Source organism: Podarcis tiliguerta, assembly GCF_965153285.1.
Source record: "Podarcis tiliguerta genome assembly, chromosome: 12".
Classification (NCBI taxonomy): Eukaryota; Metazoa; Chordata; class Lepidosauria; order Squamata; family Lacertidae; genus Podarcis; species Podarcis tiliguerta.
Genome location: NC_139545.1, coordinates 14,588,559 through 14,601,728, shown reverse-complemented (window position 1 = coordinate 14,601,728; position 13,170 = coordinate 14,588,559). Strand labels below are relative to the sequence as shown.

The following is a 13,170-nucleotide window of genomic DNA, read 5'->3' as shown; positions in this document are numbered from 1 at the left end:
TGTCGCCTTATTTAATATGGTGAGCAGCCAGATACTCCTCTGCAAATAACCACTGCCAGTAGTTTTGCTATATTATTTGGCTAGCGAAGTTGAGCTTGTGATAAGAGGCAGGGGGACTAACAGATGTGAGGGGAGGGGGATGAAAGAGAGGGGAATTCAGCATTCTGACCAGCATTGAAAAAATAATAATTCACAAGAAACCAAGTTCTTTTCTATCCAGCAATTTGCAGTCCAGTTGCACAGGGTGGAAGAGAGGAAATCCCCTCTGAAAATGCCACTATGGCCTTTGACTGTGGATTCAGAGATAATGATGCAGTAACCAATATCAAGGGTGGGTGGTGCTGCTAGCTTTTCCAGGGAATTTGTGCCAATTTGCTGCCTTGGGAGAGGATTTATGGGATGTTGCTGACAATGCTCCTCATAAAAGGGGCCAGTCTTTCCTGAGCCACTTTGCGGTTGACGAAGTTGTGCAGATACCTTGTCAACTGGTAAGTGTCTTCATTCATTGCTTGTCAGGGGTTGCTGAAGTTGTTGAGATCAAAACCCCAATTTTTTTAAAGTTACTGTTTTGTCAGAAGACTTTCCTGGGGTGTAGATGTTGAGGTGGCTTCCCCCCCCCCGCCCCCCCTTGACATGATATACTAAAGAAAGACATTACTGACTGCAGATTTTACAGTCCAATTTGAAATGAGAGGTCATGACCGTATGTGATTGCTTCAAAGTGTTCTTAGAAGCTCTGAATGTTTTTAATTGTTCCCATAATTATTTATTCAGTTTACATCCTGTCGTTCCTCCCAAAGGAGCCCAGGCTGTTTTAGAATTTTTAAAATAAGTTTGAAATGTGCTTTTATTTTGTTTAAAATTATACTGTTTTAATGTTGCCTTAATAAATACTCTCTCTTTCTCTCTCAAAACTTAAGCTATTGCATTCTGATATTGGAAACCTTTGTTTTAAGTATGCATAACTACCGGTAACTCTTGTGCCCAATACCTGTGTTCAGTACTTCACTTTGATTTTAAACAAAACAAAAAAGTGCATAGCGTACACTTTTGAATTTGAATCTTAATTCTTCGTTTGTGATGCTGGCAATATTTGCTTTGTGGATAAATATACCATTCTTTTCTAAGTGTGGCATCATTCTGATACCATGCTCATTCCTTTCCTTTCCCTTCTGCGCAGTTCTTGAATATTTCACAAGTGCAGAAAAAAGCATAAATAAAATACATATCCTCCATGGATGTAAGCTATTCACCGCTAAGCACTTTTTAAAATCCTACTGATTTCCTAGGAGATTTAAGCACCTATTTAACTTTCCCTGGATGACATTAGTTTAAAGGTACTAATCTATGACTGCTCAATGTAACAGTAACCGCTGCTTTGTGATCCTCTTATTCTGCAAAATCTTGGGGAGAGGGAAATGAGATTATTGCTGGAACACAACATGACTGTTGACATCCATTGTTTGTTTCTGTACGAATTTTCTTCTAGTACTGAGCATTTTATTACAGATTTGTCTATCGGTTGGTGCATACTGTCAATTCCCCTCAAAATTAAGTCCCACTGAGTCTATTAGGAGTTACTCCCAAGCAGAGACTGCAATTCTGTGCCTCCTTAACCTGAACTAGCCCCATTGAAATCCATGGAACTTCTGCGTAGATTGTGCTGTTAGCCTCTAGTGCAATTTCTTTTAAGTAAAAGCGAGCAAACTAAGCGCACAGCAAAACTTCCCCACTCAGTCTGGAAGTTTGTTTGGGCAAGGTATTCCAACAAAACACACAATTAAAAATACAGATTCCGGACGTATAAGGAATAATGCAGTCGGAAGCAGTGTCTGGGCGGAAATCGCAAACAATGTCCCTGAAATGTCCCATCTCTGCAGTGCTGTTTTTGGCGATTTCCCTTAAAAATAGCTCAAAAGCTTTATTTTTTGTGTGAAATTACCCCAAAATTGGCAACCTTAATTTAGTAGATCACATCACAATTCATTTCTCTCCTCCCCTCTGCAATTATTGCTGTCACTGTGTAATAGAAGCAGAACTTTCACATACAACTATCATCAGAGATTAAATGTGAGCGTCTTAATAGTAAAGTGAAAGCACTTGATTTTCATTTTTTGCTATATATGGTCCATTCAAAAGTAAAACCAACTGAGTTCCTTGGGGCTTACTCCTAGGAACCCGGGCAGTATGCTGCCCTGCATACTGCTATCTCCATATTTTTCCCTGTCAGAGGACTATAAACGCAAGTTCCATTTGGTCCAGCATTCAGTTTTTCACAGTGGTCAGACAGATCACAGTTCTCTCCCACTGAGAAGGACCATCATTCAGTGATAGAGCACACGCTTGCTTTGTAGAAGATCACAAGTTCATTCACCAGCATTTAAAGGTAGGCTTGGGAAGCCCTGCAGAACCTCTGCTAGTCAGTGCTGCTAGATAGATCAAGAGTCTAACATTCTCTGTGCAGTAACTTTCTATATTACAGAGCCAGTGTGGTGTAGTGGTTAAGAGCGGTAGTCTCGTAATCTGGGGAACCAGGTTCGCGTCTCCACTCCTCCACATGCAGCTGAAGTCTCTCTGAAGTCTCTCTGAAGTCTCCCAGCCCCACTCACCTCACAGAGTGTTTGTTGCGGGGGAGGAAGGGAAAGGAGAATGTTAGCCGCTTTGAGACTCCTTCGGGTAGTGATAAAGTGGGATATCAAATCCAAACTCCTCCTCCTCCTCCTCCTCTTCTTCTTCTTCTTCTTCTTCTTCTTCTTCTTCTTCTTCTTCTTCCTCATCCCCACCCCAATTAAACCTGGCAGTCAGAGAAGTTCCTTTTGGCCATTGTGGCTAATCACCATCAATAAGCTCATCCTCCATGAATTTCTCTAATGCTCTGTTAAAACCATCTAAGCTAGTGGACATTTCTACGCATTCATTGCGAGAGTGTACCCTTTTGACTGTCCTGAATGCAGTTCCTGTCAGTTTCTCTGGCTGACACAAGGTTCAAATATTACGGAAGAGGCAGAAAACATTTCCTCCACATCGTGTACAATTTCATAAATCGTTATCATGCCATCCTTTTTAAAATTAAAAAAAAATCCTCAAAACCTTGTTTTAAGGAAATGTGCTAAACCTGCTTGATTTTTTATTATTATTTCCTGTATGTTTTCCAGCTCCGTGATGTGCTTTTGGAGTTGCAGTGACCCAAAATATACAGGTAAGTCTTCTTCCTGCTGCTGTTTTCTAACTCTATAAAATTAGTGGTGGGGTGTGGTGACGAGAAATATATAGGCACTTCTCCTTCATCATTATCTGATGCCTTGTTAGGAAATTGGGTCAGTTTTTTCTGTTTATGACTCCTACTTTATTTATTTAAAGTAATAAATATACCTTGAAGCCAGATGTTGCAGCCAGATGTTCTACCTCTACCACCCAGGCCCCCCTCTCTTTTTCCCCAGCTGAAATTCAATATACTCAATGTTTGTTGGACTGTTTGGTTATTGGGCTTAGCCCTGTCCTTATTGAACTGGAGGGTTTTTTTGCGGGGGTGTAGATAAAATAATAATAAGGAGAAAAATGTGTTTGAGTGGAGAACTTCAGGCCATGTGTCACTGAAGCATCCTTTGCAAGGAGAGACTTTGCCCTCCCGTTTCTAGTGGCCGCCTGCCATCACTAACAAAAAGTAAATGTACTTGTAAGTAGTCACACATGTCTACTGTCAAAAGCCTGGCTCAGTGCCTAACTGCGGGCAGACTTTCTAGGCTAGCCAGGACAGTGTTTCTTGGAATGTAGTCCAGGCAATATCCAGGAGGACAATGCGTGAACTTCTGTAATGACGTTCTGGCTCTGCAGTACGAAGCCCAGAAGATACACCTTGATCGTGGACTCCAGCTGTCTAAAGCACTCCTTGGGTGCTGCAGATTGGGGAGGTTGCCTCGTGAGGAGAGGCAGAGATCGTGAAAGCACTAGCTGTGAAGTCTCTCCATCCCTATGCTTGTCACCTAACACATGGAAGGTGATTGCCTTGGGGAGCCTCTTGTATCTATGAAGGCTCCCCATCGTCTTTAGAACTTAATAATAATAATAATAATAATAATAATAATAATAATAATAATAATAATAATTTATACCCCACCCATCAGTCTGGGTTTCCCCAGCCACTCTGGGCAGCTCCCAACAGAATATTAGTAATAATAATAAAGCGAAAAAACATCAAACATTAAAAACTTCCCTAAACAGGGCTGCCTTCAGATGTCTTCTAAAACCAGCTTCTGCAGTTGTCCCATGACAGGAAATGACAGGAAAGTGGGAGACAACCAAGAGTAGCCGGCAAAGCTGCATAATCTCAGCATGAAGTTATTGGGATAAATGACCGATAAACAGAGAACATCGTATAAACCCATTGCAAGTTCAGTACAAACATGTTAGCATAAATGCTAAAAAATAAAGTACAGTGGATGCTCGGGTTGCAAAAGTGATCCGTGCGGGATGCACATTTGCAACCCGCAGCGTTACGTCTGCGCACGCGCAGGTTGCGATTTGGCATTTCTGCGCATGCGCAAAGCGCGATTTAGCACTTCTGCGCATGCGCGACCTCCGTAACCCGGAAGTAACCCGTTCCAGTACGTCCGGGTTTTGGCGGTCCGTAACCTGATAACCTGATAACCTGGGACGTGGGTGGCGCTGTGGGTTAAACCACAGAGCCTAGGACTTGCTGATCAGAAGGTTGGCAGTTCAAATCCCCACGACGGGGTGAGCTCCCATTGCCCGGTCCCTGCTCCTGCCAACCTAGCAGTTCGAAAGCACATCAACGTGCAAGTAGATAAATAGGTACCACTCCGGCGGGAAGGTAAACGGCCTTTCCATGCACTGCTCTGGTTCGCCAGAAGCAGCTTAGTCATGCTGGCCACATGACCCAGAAGCTGTACACTGGCTCCCTCTGTCAATAGATGAGTGCCGCAACCCCAGAGTCGGTCACGACTAGACCTAATGGTCAGGGTTCCCTTTACCTTTAACCTGATAAAACGCAACCTGAAGCATCTGTAACCCGAGGTATGACTGTAAAAACTGGTCTGCACACTCCTCAAGGTAGCAGCTGCATGACTTTTCACTGGAGGTCTTCATTCTCTCCTGCCAACTTTGCAAACAGCCTATATATCAGTGCCAGAGACCCCTTCTCCAGAAATCAGAAGGAAGCTGAGGTTCCCCCTGGGTCTTTGCCTCTCCTCTTTCTGCTAACACTTGTGACATGGTCACTGGCTTCCGGCCAGCTAGTCAGACCCTCACTGGGTTCAGTGAGTGAGTTGGACTTGAGATGAAAGAAACGTAAGAAGAAAAGTAAGAGAAAGGGCAGAGCACATCTAATTTAATATCCCCTTTCCTATCTACGAGGGACGGGGTGGCGCTGTGAGTTAAACCACAGAGCCTAGGACTTGCTGATCAGAAGGTCGGCAGTTCGAATCCCTACTACGGGTTGAGCTCCCGTTGCTCGGTCCCTGCTCCTGCCAACCTAGCAGTTCGAAAGCACATCAAAGTGCAAGTATATAAATAGGTACCGCTCTGGCGGGAAGGTAAACGGCATTTTCGTGTGCTGCTCTGGTTCGCCAGAAGCAGCTTAGTCACGCTGTATGCCGGCCAATAAAGCAAGATGAGCACCACAACCCCAGAGTCGGTCACGGCTGGACCTAATGGACAGGGGTCCCTTTACCTTTACCTTCCTATCTACAGATTCTCATGTATAGCACAGTGACTTCCATGAGCACAACTGCACCCCCAGGATCTTTGCAAAGAAATAGTTTGAGATGGGTTAATGAGGCACTGAAAGACGGAAGCAGTTTGAAAGAAAGGCTGGGTTTATAAAGATTCAGAAATTCAGAAGGGCAGTCAGTATATTTGCATGCAAAAGTGCCCAGGTCATCCCTGGTATCACTAGGTAGCAATGGCCTCCTGCCTGAAAAGCTAGAGATGCTGCAGTCAGTGTGTAGACAATATTGAGCTAGATGGATGCAATGGTTGGACTCATCGCCATTAGTGTATCCAAGTTATTGGGACCTCTAATGAAAAATATGCATTTGTGGGAACATTTGCTTGTTCTGCAGAGGACTGAGAATTGGCTCTCGCTTGTGGCTTTTGGTTTCAAAGAAATTTGATTACCATTTGGCAAAGGACTTGATCCCTTACATCTGATAAAAACTCCATACTTCAAAACGGATGGACAAAATAAAAGGTTTATGGATGGATTTCAAATGGGGAAAAAATTATGAAACAGCTGTTGGATTTCGAAGCGGGGGGTGGGGAGAGTGGGACTGATTAGCCACACCAGAAGTATGTTAGAGTAAATAAAGATCAATCCTAACATGGGTGAATAAAATAGAGGGCAAGTTTCAATGTGCCAAATTGTGAGAGGAAAGCTGCTTCTCCCATTCTGCACTAATGACCTCATCTTTGTTTAGGTTCATGTCTTTTGTAATAGACAGTGAAAGGAAAAACCAGTACAGTAAAATGATTTCCTACATCGGGCTTTGCATCCAGAAAAAATGCTGGCAACTGTTAAGTTTTGTTTTTAACGTATTTTTTTTTATTAAAGATTTATCGGTTTACAAAAGTACATTAGCGGATTAGCGCTATTAGCGGTTTAGCGGCTATTAGCGGCTATTAAAGGCTTAAGGGATTAGCGGATTAGCTGCTAAAAGGCTATTAGCAGCTTAGTGCCTTAGAAAAAGGGGGTGGGGAGCGGGGAAAAAACCCCAGGAATCGCAAGACATTTTCGTCTTGCAAAGCAAGCCCATAGAGAAATTCATCCTGCGAAGCACCTCCAAAACGGAAAACCCTTTCGTCTAGCGGGTTTTTCGTCTTGCGGGGCACCACTGTATGTGTAATGTCTCTTTTTTCAAGTTACATTTTCTACAGATCAGTTTCAGATTAGTGTTACCACAGGAAGAAAAGGGGGAAAGAGGTGGAAGGGGCCATAGTGAATAGGGGTGGGGTCAGGTGGTGATGTTTCTATTTTACTTAATGTATGTGTGGGGTTTTGTGTCAGCGCCGTTTGTGCGGGTTCTCTTTACTATTCGCTTGTGCTCCTTTGGTGGTGAGAGAAGTTGGGGTTGGCCTAGGGTGTGGTTGCTTGTTTGTGATTGGCCGTAGTGAACTTCGTTTTCGTGTGTGAGTGGGGTGGGTGGATGTTTTTGAATCAGGTTAGCCAGATTGATTTGTATGCTGTTGGTGGATTCTTGTCGTTGTCTTGTTGGGCTGTGTATGGGATAAAAGGGAGCCATACCGGGGTGAAGGCATCTTCTTACATTTGTCCCTGTTTCAGTTTATTAAGCCAGGGTGGGGAAACTTTCTCAGCCGCCAGGTCAGTTCCTTTTCTTGGCATCTTGGCGTCCACATGCCAGTAGTAGGAAGAGCCGAAGGCAAGAGTGTGCAGAGACGTTCTGGCGCCTGAGGGGGAAAGTCCTGCTGCCACCCCAGTGATGAGGGTGTGAGGCTCAGCAAGATCTGTTAAGGATAATGGTTTAATTCCCTGAAATGGGAATGTTTGCTTATGCTGAATTGCTGTTGTAGCCTTATGAGGCATTGCCCTCGGGTGGGAAAAAGATTGCGCCCGGGAAAGGGAAGTGGGAGTCAACAGACACTCAAGGAATAGTTTCAGAGAAAAAGCTTTATTTCTACCATCCATGAACTGGTAGAAGGAGCAAGTGTGATAACTCACAAAAAGCATGCACGAGTTCACAGTCTACCTTTCCTTTCATAAATGCAATGAGGAAATTGCAGGTCGTATGTAACTGGGACGCGGGTGGCGCTGTGGGTAAAACCTCAGCGCCTAGGACTTGCCGATCATCAGGTTGGCGGTTCGAATCCCCGTGGCGGGGTGCGCTCCCGTCGTTCGGTCCCAGTACCTGCCAACCTAGCAGTTCGAAAGCACCCCCGGGTGCAAGTAGATAAATAGGGACCGCTTACTAGCGGGAAGGTAAACGGTGTTTCCGTGTGCTGCACTGGCTCGCCAGATGCAGCTTGTCACGCTGGCTACGTGACCCAGAAGTGTCTGCGGACGTCGCTGGCTCCCGACCTATAGAGTGAGATGAGCGCACAACCCTAGAGTCTGGCAAGACTGGCCCGTACGGCAGGGGTACCTTTACCTTTACCTTGGACTCCTGAATTGAAGAGACTTGGACCAGATGGCCCTTGTGGTCCCTTCCAACTCCATGATTCTGTGACTCCGCTGGGCTTTTTATGGTTTCTTTTTGTCTGCCTGATTAAGTTCATAAAGCCAGAGGGCAAAACAGAGATGTTTAAAAAGGCCAGATATTTCTCTGGCTCCAAGGAATTGCACAATGAGTTCTGCTCGTGTTTCTCAGCTCGCGCCATATGGCAGGCTGCTTTTGAATCAGAGGGGAGCTTCAGAAACAGCTTCTGATATGCATGGAGGCCTAATGTTCGAAGGAGACATTTTTTTAAAATCCCACTGGTCAAGCTCACGCCCTTAGACTTCCTAAAGTGGCTCTTTGGATCTCAGTTACGACGCCTGAGTCACATTAATGGGAACTGGCTCGCATGCTTGGATGTGTGTATTTTTAGTTCCGGAGTTCTCATAAGTTTTTTTGTGTGGTTCAAGGGAGCTCATCCAGTTGAAGAGGGGGTAGGATACTAAAAGCACTCCATCCTCATTTCGGAGGGAGACCAGACCTGGAAGGATCCTTTAAAAAAAGTCCCATATGCTCAGAGACTTTGCTGTTGTTCATTGGGGGATATAGGAAGCCCAGAGCACTTGTTCTTTAGATGTCCCTTTTATGAAGAGGCACATAGTGAGACCATTGATCCCCTGGCTTTCTCCTGTTCCTTTCTTCTTCTTCTTCTGGTCAGGGACTGGACTGAAGAGGGGAAGGAATGGTGGAGATCACACACCGCCTTCTCCTGTAGCTTCCGGGGCGGAGGAAGACAGTCTCGAATCACAGCAGGGCTTTGAGGAAGATAACATCTCAGAGACAGGCGAACAGCCGAGTGATGCTGTGTTGGGAGGAGGAGGAGGAGGGGGGGAGACATGTTGAATGGTCTCTTTAAATTTGAAGGTTCATTATTGTTCTACAAGATGTGTATTTCTTAAAGGGCCGGAGCAAATAATGTGACCTAGTTTTACAGCTGTCAAGCAGTATAGAAGGTGTTGTTAAGGTGTGGTAGTTTAGCTGTTGGGTATAGTATATAAAGAGGAGCACCTAGCTCTCTCAGTACCCTGGTGGGTGGGTTGATGGTTGGGTCATGCTTATTGATATATTTAATGTAAAAGGAGTTTTTGTTTTTGTTATTAAAATCTAGCTAAAGTTATTTTGCGTTCCTTGTAATGTGTGGTCTCCCCAGCAAGCTATCTACAGCGCACCTAATCTGCAAATAGACAACAAGACAGAGCAACTAGCTGACACGTCACTGGATAGCATAACCGACCCCCTTTCTCCCCAAACGCGGCGTTCATTAAGGGTATGAGAACACTGGACACAGAGACAATTGTCCATGGGCAAAAGCCATAGAGGCAGGTGTTGTTGCTAGAACGGAAGGGGAAGGAGCTCAGTGAGAGCAGCACCATCATTGAGGAATGACTGGATTTCTTGTCTTTCATTGTGTTGGCTGAATAAACTCACACGTAAGAACTTTCTTGTTTCCTCCCTGCTTCTTGGGAGGGAGAAAATTGCTCAAGCCTGACACATCTTCTTCATGTTCACCCTTCACCCTTCACCTTTCACCTTTCACTTTTCACTTTTAACCTTTCACCTTTCGCCTTTCGCCTTTTGCCCTTCGCCCTTCGCCCTTCGCCCTTCGCCCTTCACCTTTCACCTTTCACCTTTCACCCTTGACCCTTGTCGCTTGTCCTGTTTCCCATCACCACAAACCTGGATCCATACTATCTTCTTCTGCAGTAGCCCTGAAAGCCTCTTTGTCAGGAACTGTCCCCTACTTCTCCTCATCTAGCCAGTCCCTGACACTGGGTGACCTCAGGCTTGACCCTTGACCCTTTACCTTTCACCCTTCACCCTTGTCGCTTGTCCTGTTTCCCATCACCACAAACCAGGATCCATACTATCTTCTTCTGCACTTGCCCTGAAAGCCTCTTTGTCAGGCAGTGTCCCGTACTTCTCATCTAGCCAGTCCCTGACACTGGGTGACCTGATGCTTGATCCTTCACCTTTGACCTTTCACCCTTGACCTTTCACCCTTTGACCCTTGACCTTTCACCCTTCGACCTTGGCCCTTCCACCCTTCCACCCTTCACCCTTGACCTTTCACCCTTCACCTTTCACCCTTCACATTTCACCCTTCACCCTTCTCCCTTCACCTTTCACCCTTCACCACAAACCTGGATCCATAGTATCTTCTTCTGCACTTGCCCTGAAAGCCTCTTTGTGAGGCACTGTCCCCTACTTCTCCTCATCTAGCCAGTCCCTGACACTGGGCGACCTGAAGCTTGATCCTTGACCCTTGACCTTTCACCTTTCACCTTTCACCTTTCACCTTTCACCCTTGACCTTTCACCTTTGATCTTTCACACTTCACCTTTGCCGTTTCACCCTTGACCTTTGACCCTTCACCTTTCACCCTTCACATTTCACCCTTCACCCTTCACCTTTCACCTTTCACCCTTCGCCCTTCGCTCTTCGCCTTTCGCCTTTCGCCCTTCGCCCTTCACCTTTCACCTTTCACCGTTCACCTTTCACCTTTCACCCTTGACCCTTGTCCTGTTTCCCATCACCAGAAACCTGGATCCATAGTATCTTCTTCTGCACTCACCCTGAAAGCCTCTTTCACTGTCCTCTACTTCTCCTCATCTAGCCAGTCCCTGACACTGGGTGACCTGAGGCTTGATCCTTGATCCTTGACCTTTCACCCTTGACCATTGACCCTTCACGCTTCACCTTTCACCCTTGACCTTTCACCCTTCGCCCTTCGCCTTTCACCTTTCACCCTTGACCTTTCAACATTGACCCTTCACCCTCGACCTTTCACCCTTGACCTTTCACCTTTCACCCTTCATCCTTCACCTTTCAACTTTCACCCTTCACCCTTCACCTTTCACCCTTCACCCTTCACCACAAACCTGGATCCATAGTATCTTCTTCTGCACTCGCCCTGAAAGCCTCTTTGTCAGGCACTGTCCCCTACTTCTCCTCATCTAGCCAGTCCCTGACACTGGGTAACCTGAGGGCTTGATCCTTGACCTTTCACCCTTGACCCTTGACCCTTGACCTTTCACCCTCGACCTTTCACCTTTGGCCCTCGACCTTCCACCCTTGACCTTCAACCTTTGATCTTTCACCCTTGACCTTTGACCTTTCACCCTTGACCTTTCACCTTTGACCTTTCACCTTTCACCCTTGACCCTTGTCCTGTTTCCCATCACCACAAACCTGGATCCATACTATCTTCTTCTGCACTCGCCCTGAAAGCCTCTTTGTCAGGCACTGTCCCCTACTTCTCCTCATCTAGCCAGTCCCTGACACTGGGTCACCTGAGGCTTGATCCTTGACCTTTCACCCTTGACCCTTGACCTTTGACCTTTCACCTTTCACCTTTGACCTTTCACCCTTGACATTTCACCCTCGACCTTTCACCCTTCACCTTTCAGCCTTGACCCTTGACCCTTGTCCTGCTTCCCATCACCACAAACCTGGATCCATACTATCTTCTTCTGCACTCGCCCTGAAAGCCTCTTTGTCAGGCACTGTCCCCTACTTCTCCTCATCTAGCCAGTCCCTGACACTGGGTGACCTGAGGCTTGATCCTTGATCCTTGACCTTTCACCCTTGACCCTTGACCATTGACCCTTCACGCTTCACCTTTCACCTTGAGCTTTCACCCTTCGCCCTTCACCTTTCACCTTTCACCCTTGACCTTTCAACATTGACCCTTCACCCTCGACCTTTCACCCTTGACCTTTCACCCTTCATCCTTCACCTTTCAACTTTCACCCTTCACCTTTCGCCCTTCGCCCTTCACCACAAACCTGGATCCATAGTATCTTCTTCTGCACTCGCCCTGAAAGCCTCTTTGTCAGGCACTGTCCCCTACTTCTCCTCATCTAGCCAGTCCCTGACACTGGGTAACCTGAGGGCTTGATCCTTGACCTTTCACCCTTGACCTTTGACCTTTCACCCTCGACCTTTCACCTTTGACCCTCGACCTTCCACCCTTGACCTTCACCCTTTGACCTTTCACCCTTGACCTTTGACCTTTCACTCTTGACCTTCGACCTTTGACCTTTCACCCTCGACCTTTGACCTTTCACCCTTGACCTTTCAACTTTCACCCTTGACCTTTCACCCTTGACCTTTGAACTTTCACCCTTGACCTTTCACCCTTGACCTTTGAACTTTCACCCTTGAACTTTCACCCTTGACCCTTGACCTTTCACCCCGACCCTTGACCTTTCACCTTTGACTTTTCACCCTTGACCCTTCACCTTTGACCTTTCACCTTTGACCTTTCACCCTTGACATTTCACCCTCGACCTTTCACCCTTCACCTTTCAGCCTTGACCCTTGACCCTTGTCCTGCTTCCCATCACCACAAACCTGGATCCATACTATCTTCTTCTGCACTCGCCCTGAAAGCCTCTTTGTCAGGCACTGTCCCCTACTTCTCCTCATCTAGCCAGTCCCTGACACTGGGTGACCTGAGGCTTGATCCTTGATCCTTGACCTTTCACCCTTGACCCTTGACCTTTCACCATTGACCTTTCAACCTCGACCTTTCACCCTTCACCCTTCACCTTTCACCCTTCACCCTTGACCCTTGTCCTGTTTCCCATCACCACAAACCTGGATCTATACTATCTTCTTCTGCACTCGCCCTGAAAGCCTCTTTGTCAGGCACTGTCCCCTACTTCTCCTCATCTAGCCAGTCCCTGACACTGGGTGACCTGAGGCTTGATCCTTGATCCTTGACCTTTCACCCTTGACCCTTGACCATTGACCCTTCATGCTTCACCTTTCACCCTTGAGCTTTCACCCTTCGCCCTTCACCTTTCACCCTTGACCTTTCAACATTGACCCTTCACCCTCGACCTTTCACCCTTGACCTTTCACCCTTCATCCTTCACCTTTCAACTTTCACCCTTGACCTTTCGCCCTTCGCCCTTCACCACAAACCTGGATCCATAGTATCTTCTTCTGCACTCGCCCTGAAAGCCTCTTTGTCAGGCAC

General features: G+C 46.3%; 1 protein-coding gene across 1 annotated transcript in view; it reads left to right on the top strand.

The window, feature by feature from the left end:
• Nucleotides 1–204: 204 nt before the first annotated feature.
• LOC310660304 (collagen alpha-6(VI) chain-like) overlaps nucleotides 205–13,170 on the top strand; it is a 71,999-nt gene continuing 59,033 nt past the window's right edge. The window contains exons 1-2 of the mRNA XM_083404634.1: nucleotides 205–488; nucleotides 3,156–3,199. The gene's annotated coding sequence lies outside the window, so the exon portion shown is untranslated. The remainder of the gene's footprint in view (nucleotides 489–3,155; nucleotides 3,200–13,170) is intronic.